This window comes from Miscanthus floridulus, unplaced genomic scaffold (assembly GCF_019320115.1).
Source record: "Miscanthus floridulus cultivar M001 unplaced genomic scaffold, ASM1932011v1 fs_79_2_3, whole genome shotgun sequence".
In the NCBI taxonomy this organism is placed as follows: Eukaryota; Viridiplantae; Streptophyta; class Magnoliopsida; order Poales; family Poaceae; genus Miscanthus; species Miscanthus floridulus.
The window spans coordinates 1-10,649 of record NW_027097292.1 but is presented as its reverse complement, the minus strand read 5'-3'; positions in this window follow the sequence as shown (position 1 = coordinate 10,649).

Sequence of the window (10,649 nt, the reverse complement as noted above, 5' to 3'; positions counted from 1 at the left end):
TTACCCATACTGGACAGAGAAAGACACGAAATGATGGATGCATCCCTAGAGTAGGCAAAGCACTAGTCTAGGATTAGAGGAATCTTGAATGTATGAAAGCAAGATTCAGACTCTGATGATAGCGACTACCGTGACCCTACGACAGACGACCACGATGAGGGAGGGTCATCCTTCTGTGGTATGGTCGACAAAGAGATGGATGATGTTCCACCTACTACAAAGACGTTAGCCAAGTAGGCACCACCTCCAATGTCCATTCAGCAACCATCGAAGCTTGGATAGATACTTGTTAGGCTAGTTATTGGCTAGGAAGAAAACCAAAAGCATACGAAATGACAAGAGAGGTGTTTGAAAGCAAGTATTGATAAGCAAGCAGAGAGTGTGGTCCTTCTCAAAGAGTAGATGAGCCAACAATCATCTGCTTTTTGTGAGGCCATCAACCAACAAGGCTAAAAAATCAACATGATGTGTAATGTGTTCACTGGTTGCTTTAATCAACTATATAGTGCCATAGGGGTTAAGGCTCTTGACTTGTCAACCCCATTATTGGTTATCCAACTGGTCCTGATAATACAACTGTCCACACAGAGTTACCAATTGCAACGCTACATAAGCAGAGTCCAGCTTTATGTCCTTATCAGGCTAGTGATCCACCTTCTTCACCCCCTCAGGTCAAGGTGCAAGCCACCATGGAGGCACATACGAAGCCTCTTAGGGCTTCTCCAATGCCCAAGATACCTGAGCCGACTTTAGGTCCTAATGAGGTAGGTGATCCACCTTCTTCACCCCCTCAAGTTGAGGTGCAAGCCACCACGGGGACACATACAGAGCCTCTTGGGGCTTCTCCAATAGCCAAGATGCTTGAACTTGCTAATGCTAGTATTACTAGAGTCGAACATAAGCAAATTTAATACAGATTTAATTGTTGTGGATTTGCAAGCAATAGGTTACAGCGGGCGCAGTCAGAAAAAAGAGTAATAGATATTATCCGGCATGTTACAATCACATAGTATTGGACTTTCTCGCATGTGCATTCAGTAAAGAGTAGTACACATTGCGCCAACGATTAACATTTATACAATGCCTAACGCAGGTGAAAGCATTCAGTCATTGTCCGGCATGTTACAATCACATAGTATCAGACTTTCTTGTGTGTGCATTCAGAAAAGAGTAGTACACATTGTGCCAACAATCTACATTTATACAATGCCTAACGTAGGTGAGAGCATTTAGTCATTGTTCGGCGTGTTATAATCATGTAGTTTTGGACTTTCTCACGTGCGCATTCAAAAAAGAGTAATACACATTGTGCCAATGATTAACATTTATAATGCCTGATGTAGGTGCAATCATTTAGAACAAAAATACACTAATAAGTTACTAAGTTACCTATGGTATTTCATATGTTTTGTGGATCAGTTGGAGGCCATTGTGCATTTCACTGTCGATGGCAAGCAGATCTAGCGTTAGGAGCCCCATCCACTCCTAGCACCAGACCACAGCCTCCTCCTTTGTTGGTTGCGCATCAAATAACTAGCAGCATAGCCCGTCGGTCCATTTCTTCATGAAGCGCTTCAAGACCTTCTTCATCATCGACTTCAGCGACATGATCGACTTCCACCTAGTGATGAGCATGTGGAACATGTTGTACCCTTCATTTAGTGTGATGACACTAATGGCAATGGACCAGGATGCCAAGCGTGGTACAACAAGCTTGTCGACAAATGGCGTCCACCAATCGATCGCACCAAAAGTGAGGTCATACTGCAGCACCATCTTGTCATTGCAATCTGCCGTGAAGAACCACCTGCATAGAGCACCCTGCCAATCATTTCTAGGGAACTCACCCTGCAGGAGGTCAAGCATTTTCTAGGGTGAAATCTAGGATGCCCATCTCATTAGGTGGTCAACCCATGCGTCCGTAGCTGCCATTCCTCCCGATGGTGGCTTGTTGCGGACATTTCCAAGTCCACGCTTCATGTAAGGAATTATGACACCATCGACAAACCTGTTCCAAACATCAGGCCAAGCTGCTTGCTTCCATGGTAGCACAATGTCATAATTTTTGTGTGCATTTTCACTAGTACACTTCAACAGGAACTTCTAGACCATGATGAACACCTTGGTGAGCATCAACTGTAGCAATTCCCGATCGATGGTCGACATCCACGGCTGTAGAAATACATTAACTAGAACCATCTCCCAAGAAGCGATGTACCTATCAATAGCACCGAACAGTCCGGGCAACACTACATCATGTAGGAATTCCCTAGCATGAGGGAACTCTAGCGCGCTAGGTTGTGCAAGAACTGTACTAGTTGTTCCTACTATGAGAACCTAGTGAGAGTCCATGTCTTGTTCAACTATTTCATAATGGGGTCGACCACCAGTTCAATGAGTAGCCTAGCATATGGCAAGGAGGTAGACCCATCATCCAAGAGTATGTACTTGAGCTTGCTCACTGCCTCCATCTTCCTATTCAACTGCTCCAGCGGATCATACCACGTCAACTGCTTGAACATCTCCTACACGATAGGGACCAACATCTTGTGCGCCAGTCGCACCTATGGTGCAGTCACACCTAGATGAGGTTGGTGTCCCCTTGGTGGTGTAGTCCAAGGCCATGGCCAGCACTATAGCCCAAGCATTCCATTATCCGGTGAACCGCTAAGTTGTTCATAGCAATCATCATTAGCATCGTCGAACAGGGCGACGCTCGATGCATGTCCCATAGAGCGAAATGGCCACGGTGCCATCAGCATCGACAACCGCGGCACCATCAGCGTCGATAATCATGGCGCCATCAGCATCGACAACCATGGTGCTAGGGACAATGCCAGTGTTGTGCTCTGCTGGCACCATATGCTAGATGTTGCCACCGGTGGGCTCATCGGAGGCCATGGGAAGCGGCGACAGTCATGTGGATGGATGTCACAACAAAGTGGGAGGAGAAAGAAGTTGTTCACTACTAACTTTTTCACTTAAGGACAGGAATGTGTTGTGGCAGTTCTAAACACTGGATGGAGGATGATCGGTAACTGCTGCATCAATGCGGTTGAATTGAGATTGGGCCACGTCTGTCGCATTGCCATGGGCATCGCAATCGTCAAAGTTTGCCCTTTCTGATCGAAGGACATGGGTGTATAGCTGTTGAGATTTTCGAGACCCTAAGATAGGCTGACCCTACAAAATTTAGAGGCTTCGGATCACTGCGAGTCGATGAACAATGAAATACAGTGCTGGCAACTATCTGTAACACCCCAAAATTTGAATTTTTGGAACTAGAGCTAAAATGATTTAATTTGGAATTTTGTGCTCATAAAATATAGGAAAATAATTTTTTTTCATTAAATTAAAATTCATCATAAGGTTTAGCAACATCTTTGTGCATACATGCCCTTGCATTGGATTTATTTGGTTGAGTGGTTTTGATTGAAAATTTAAAATGGTTGAAATTGCTTTTGTAAATGAAATTAAAAATGGCTTTGAAAGAAAAAGAAAATTTGAAAATAAAATATTTTAAAAAAAGTGTAAAATTTATTTTTGGAGAACTTACCAAAAGTTCTCAATTTTATTTGAATTAAAAAGTGCATTTCAAATCATATTTGAATTTGATTTGGTTTGCATTTGGATTTGAATTTGGAAACAAAATGGAAAAGGATTTGGAAAAAAAAACCCTCTCTCCTCCCTTCTCTCCCTTTCGGCCTTCATGGCCTAGCATTCCATTTCTTTTCCCTTCCCGGGCCATAGTTTCTTCTTCTTAGTTTTCCCCTGCGTGGGCCGAGCTGGCCCAAGTGATCCCTCCCGCGCGAGCCCAGCTCGGTCTCACCCTCTCCCCTTTGTTCCCGCAGGCCCAGCGCACCACCCTAGCCCAAGCTGTGCTGAGGCCCGCACGGATGCGCCCTCTCCCTTCCTCTCTCTAGCCGGCCTAGTAAAGCCGCACCGACCGAAGCCACTACCGCAGCCCAACTCAGTAGTAGCTCGCCCTGCTCCCTCTCTCCTTCACTAACTGCCCAGTCCCTCTTTCTCCCGTCACCGACCGGTGGGACCCCACTGTCAGGAGCATCTCCTACCTCACGATGTCTTCTTCCTGGACTCTCCCCACTGCGCCGAGTGTCCGTGGTCGCGCTGAGTCCACCGTTGCCTTGTGCCGCAAGTCCCCTTGGCCCATAAATAGCAAGCCCCCGCTCCATGCCACCTATTCTGTTCCCTATCTCGCACCGCTTTGCCTCAAGCTAGCCTAGCACCGCCACCCGGATTCCGCCGCGTGGAGCTTGACACCGCCGAATCGCCTCTGTAGCTTCAACTCTGACTTAAGCCACTACCGAGCTACGTGTGGAGGTAAGAAACCTTTTGAAGTCATTTTCCCCTCGTTCTTCTGCTCTTAGTACCTCGTGCGACTTCGCCGTTGAAGCCAAGCTGCAAGCTAGCGCATGCCGCCGTCATCGTCCCTCCACTGCCTCAACCGATGCCTCCATAGAGTTCTCTGAGTCTCCCTCTTGCTCCCTGTCTTTTTCCCATAAAGGATGGCGGTCGGAATCATTGAAACCAACTCCTTCGATGAGCTCATCCATGGCGGCACCGCAGACACCTCGCCGCCGTCACTGTTCTGGCAAGCTAGCCTTTTCTCTCCCCTCCGATCCGATCTCAGCCGACCAGGGAAGATCCAACGGTCTGAGTTAGCCGATACCCCTTCGCGTGGCCGTTTTACTAAAGAGTCCTTGCCTTTTTCAATTATAGAACCTGCAGTCCAAAACATGTTTACATATTTTGTTTTCTTCATTTGAAAGTGTATTTTGTTTCGGTTAAGTCTAAAATACATTTTTAACTATTTACAGATTTGCCACTGATTATGTTTTAGTCATAACTTCTCTGTTTTAACTCCGATTTGATCCGTTCAAATTGTGTTAGGTTCATAATTTTATAATCTACGTGTTCATACTACTATTAAGTATGTTTTCAACTTTTAAAATTTGAGGTTAGATTTAATCTATTATTTTACTAAAGGAAATCTTGTTTAAATCATATCTTCTATGTTTTAACTCCGTTTTAGTCCATTCAAGCTGCGTTAGATTCATAACGACAAGATCTATGCGTTAGCAACAGTGGTTACCATATTACTATTTTTGAAATTTCATGGTTTAAATCATATCTTGATTAATAATTATGCAACTGGGTTTTGTAAATAAAATATGATTTGTTCTACTTTAGTTTTATAATTCAAATCTAAATTTGATTTAATCCAATTTATATAAGATTTTATATAGTTAAATAAATGAAGCTTATAGTTTTCTTTTCCACGTATAAAGTAAATCTTTCGGTAGATGTATCTTTTTCACCGTAGCTCTGATTAGAGTGCTTTTCACGTCTGTATGTTCATAGCAAGACGTAGATTCGTTTTACAAACTTTTCATATTGATTTTATGTTTGGTGTACTATTCTAATTTAGATCTATTGTTTGCTTTGTGTATGATTGCATGGATGCTTGTGTGGTGCTTTATAATCTTGTCCAGTCGGTGAGTTATACATGGTGATCAAGAAGAAGAAGAAGAAGAACGTTGAAGATTAAAAGCTTACCGAAGAATCGGTGTTTAAGGCAAGTATAGCATGGGATCTCCCTTGTTGTCCTATACACCTTTAATCATTTAATTCATAATGCATGTGTCTACCTTGACTGCCACTAAGGATTTCCTAGTACTTTGTTACCCTGTACCTTGATATCTTTGGTTATTGCATTGGGTAGTATGATGCTAGTGCTCAACTGAAACCATGATCTTGTAACTTGACTAATGGTATATGCAATAAACACTAAAAGATGTTTTTTAGCAACATGGAATCAGGAGGCTAAAGCATTGGGCTGTTTTTATGGTGCTCTAGATTCATCTCCCTAAGGACTTATCTGTAAGTGATCATCCAGGACTTACAGTAAAGTTGTGAGGGCTATGTGGCTCTGGCTTTAGCTCAGTATGAGGACATTTTCTAGCTTGTTAGTGGTTACCTTTATTGGCGTAAGAATGGCTTGCTGAATCAGGTATAGTGCGGCCTCTGTCCCCTTGTGTATAGGCTACACATCATTGTGCCATCAGGGAAGGGGGGCTCTACATCTGTTTGCTGAGTGAATCTAATGGCCCTAACTTGTTAGACGAACCTTTGAAAGGCTTCATAGTGAACCCTGCTAACCTTCCTTGGAAGTGGGTCAAGAGATTAGCTACCTTGGGCGAAAGGGTAAATCATGACTCACAGTGAAAGTGTACAACCTCTATAGAGTGTAAAACTAGTATATCAGCCGTGCTTATGGTCACGAGCGGCCTTAGAACCCTTACGGAATAGATGATGAACACTAATGATATGGATGATGAAGATGCCCACTAATGGTTAATTGTTTATGCTATTCATTATTCATGATTACCTGATCATGTGTTTATGGGCTTGTGATACTTGTTGCTACTCAATTGGTAAAAGATGACTCATTAAAAGCTAATCGCGGTTGAACTAGTGTCAGCCTTTTGAGCCTCATGAACCCCATGTTATATTTGTTGAGTACGACATGTGCTTACACTTGCTTTATTTTTCACATATTTGGATAAAAATCCTGGATGGGTACCAGATTGCTAGAGTTTGGAGGAATTAGGCTTGTGGTCAACCAGTCAGTTGTCCCTGTGGATTTGGAGTCTTCGCCTAAGATCGAGGGTTGTCTTTCTGCTATCTATACTCTGAGGTTACAATCTTTTTACTAATACGCTATGTATTTAAGCATTGTCTTTTGATGTTACCCTTATTTGTAGCTATATGTGAGATTTGACTTCCTGGGCTCATATATGGTGTGTATATGGTTTTGTTCTTAAAACTGGGTGCTACACTATCAGGGGCTATCCAACTAGTCCATAGAACCCAACTATCAGGGGCTAACAACTAGTTCTAGTCTATAGAACCCAACAATTAGTTCAGGATACAAATAGGTATGGACTAATAACACAACTAATTGGCTAATTTTTAGTTTGCTTTTTAAGCCATGGCTAACTAGTTATAGTCCATCCAAATAGGGCCTAAGATAGTCCTGATACTAGAAAATCTTGATAGGCCAGATAATAGTTTTGATGAAACTAACAAAATACAGATCAGTGTCAACTCTTGCGCTGAGTTCACCTGCAACCATCCACTATTCATCTTACGCACCTCCATCTTGAGCTTAGCTTCATGTACTCCTAGCTCCTCCTCCCATTCCTCATCCTCATCATCGCTGCTGGTGGCCTCATGGATCACATTGAAGAAGCAGGTGTCACCGACGTTGAGGTGGTTGCTTGCGTAGAACTCATCCCACCCAGTACTTGCACGACATGTGCACTTTGTTGTTCATAGCGGGTCCTATCCAAGGCCATAAACTAGGACTGCCCAGCCATCTACAGCTTTATGGCTTGCCAGCTGCTGGTAGCTATGCACTACCTCGAAGTTCACTGGCATGTTCTTCGCCTCACTGCAAAAAAGATTGACGAGAAAGATGACACTGGTAACTTGTAACATTGGTACGTTCTACTGTCTCGCGCGAGTGCTCACCAGATACTTCGCTTTGAGGTGGTACTTCTTTAGGATCACTACAAAACTCCTCGGCTCTATGATGGGTAGGGAGAGCTGACTATCACTAGCCTCAAAGTCGAGCGGGTACTGCTTGCGGCAGGTGGTAAGGTCAAAGACCTTGACGTTAATCTATGACCAGCCGTCATACCATAATATGAGAGAGAACCCATCTTGGAGATCATGGGTGTGGGCAAAGTGCATCCATCCCTGGTAGAGGTACAAGTGGTTGCTATTGGGGAACACCCACCTTCCATCGGGCCAGGCTCTGCTCATCGTCCAGACAAAGCTCGAGTTTCCGACGACCTCTGATGGCCTAGGCCATTGTAGCCGGCAGTTTTTGTATGCACAACGATGAACATAGCTAGATAGAGGGACAAGTTCATTCCCAAAGGCAAACCCCAGCAAATCGGATTCAACACACAAAAAATGAGAACTTACCAATGTTTCTACATACATTCCAGGAAGATGGATCTTCATGCACTCTAGGTCACCCTGGCTCGATCCTGCCATGCCTTCTTGTAGCCCCGCCTTGCCAACTAGGGAACTTGACAGTGTTGAGGAATCCTTGCTAGTATGTCTCTGCTCTCAGTTCACCTCTCGTGGGGGGCTTTCTTTTCCTATGCTTCTAGTGTTGTCACAACACAAGGAGTGCACACACTGTTGGGGCATCAATGGCGGAGCTAACATGTAAAAAACAGCGTCGAGGCTAACGTTGTCTCATCGGCGCAACTAGAGGAGAAATGCTCTATTTTCATCAGTGTATGCTTGGGACCGTCAATAATCTGGCATCTCCGGTCGAACATGCCTTCTACAGTACAACTGGTTGAGGTTCCTGAGGGAGTGTGATGGCACCTGAGGGGTGAAAAGAACTATCACCACCGCATCAGGCTTTCAAGTCTCAACCGTGTCCTGGTGGTCAATTCACTCCTATCTAGCTTTTATCCTGCATTCACTTCGCTCTCGGCAACCGCGTAAGGTTTTTTTTAGAGGAGCAAGTCTTGGCAACCAGAAAGTCCTACCGCCGTATATTTGAACGCGTCGGATAGTATACATGTCATACGCTATAACACCCTAAAATTTGCTTGGTTTTAAAATAGGAGAAAATGATTTAATTATGCATTTTATGAGCATTTAAATTTAGAAAAATAACCACTTTGTTAAAATTAAAATAAAATATAGGTCTACATACAAGTTGCTGCATATTTATTTTGTGATGCTTGGGTTTGATCAAAATTTGGAAAAGAATTGAATTTGAGTTTGAATTGGATTTGAAATGAGGTGTAAGAAAATGGAAAGGGAGTTTTAGTATTTTTCTTCCCCCTTCTTTGCTTTTAGCCCGAATAGGCCAGCTCGGCCTGGTTTCCTACGTGGCCCACTTTCCCACGTGCGCCAGCTCTCTTTCTCCAGCAGCGGCGTAGTAGGCCAGCCCAGCAGCGTCACCCGCGCTCTCCTCTCTCCCTGCCAGTGTTTCACTGATGAGCCGGTCCTACCTGTCAGCCATGTCATCTCCTTCTTCCAGCTCGTGTTTGGCATGGACACTACTCCGCCGCCGCCAAAAGTCTATAGCCACCACGCCTCGCCCTTGCCTTGCACCCCAAGCTGCTCCTAGCCATAAATACTGAGTGCCATGCAGTCATGCCTCCCCAGCCCAAGCTTCGAAGCTGCCTTGCCGAGACACCGAGCCACACTAGCCCTAGCTGCCACCACCGCTGAGCTCATTCCTGCTGAAGCCATGCGCTACTTCCATCCACTCCGCACCTTGGTAAGTTACCTAGCCAAGTTCGCCGTTGATCTCCTCTGTCTCTCCAGAGCCTTGGTTTGCTATTTTATGGTCCAGTAGACCGTATTCCATGAGCGCCACCCATCTCCAGCCATGGCGCCACTGTCGAGGCTCACCACCGACCTCACCGGTGTTACTTTTCCCCTCCCGATCTGATCTCCACCCTCCGTTTAAGATCTGACGGCCCAGATTCAAAGATACCTCTTCGATTGGCAAACTTTTAAAAGAGCCCATGTATTTCTTCGTTTTCATGCCCGCAGTCCCTGTTTTGGTTTAAAATCTGATTTTATTAATTTAAATTCTAAAATCAAGTTCCATCTATTTATAGTTTTGCCACTAATCTTATTTTAGCCATAAAATCTTCGTTTTAACTCTGATTTGATCCGTTCAAGTTGTGTTAGATTCATAATTGCGTAATCTACATGTTCATACTACTGTTAAGTATGTTTTCAACTTTTAAAGTTCAAGGTTAGATTTAATCTATTATTTTATTAAAGGAAATCTTATTTAATTCATAACTTCTTCAGTTTTAGCCCTGATTTTCATGATCTTCGCGTCTGTGTGTTCGTAGCAAGATGTAGAATCATTTTACAAATTTTTCATCTATATTTTATGTTGTTGGTGTACTGTTCTAATCTATAGCTTTTGTTTGCTATGCATGATTGCTTATGGATGCTTGTATGTTGCTGTGATTATCAAGTATAGACTGATGAGCAATTCGTGGGCGATCAAGAGTACTACTTTGACGAGCAGGATCAGTAGGAGCATTTTGTTCAAGGCAAGTATAGCATGGGATTATCCTTGTTTCCTATCAACTTTAATACATTTAATTCATGTTGCATGTGTCACCTTGATAGGGATTCCCTAGAATTGTACTTATATCTTGTCTCCTATGGGATATGCATTGGGTAGCTTTGCTAATGCTCAATAAAATTATGATCTTGTAACTTGACTAATGGTATATGCAATAAACATTAAAACATGACTTTTTAGCAACTTGGAAATAGGGAAGCTGGAGTGTTTAGCTACTTTCTAAATGCTTTAGATTCCTCTCCCTAAGGACTTATCTATAAGTGATCATTCGAGACTTATAGTACAGCTGTGAGGGCTATATGGCTCTAGCTTTAGCTCAGTATGAGGACATTTTCTAGCTTGTTAGAGGTTACCTTTATTGGCGTAAGAATGGCATTACCGAATCAGGGTATAGGACAACCTCTACTCTTATGTGTATAGCCATGATGGAATTGTGCCATTCGACAGGGAGGTTCCTATATCTGTTTGCCTGAGTGAATCT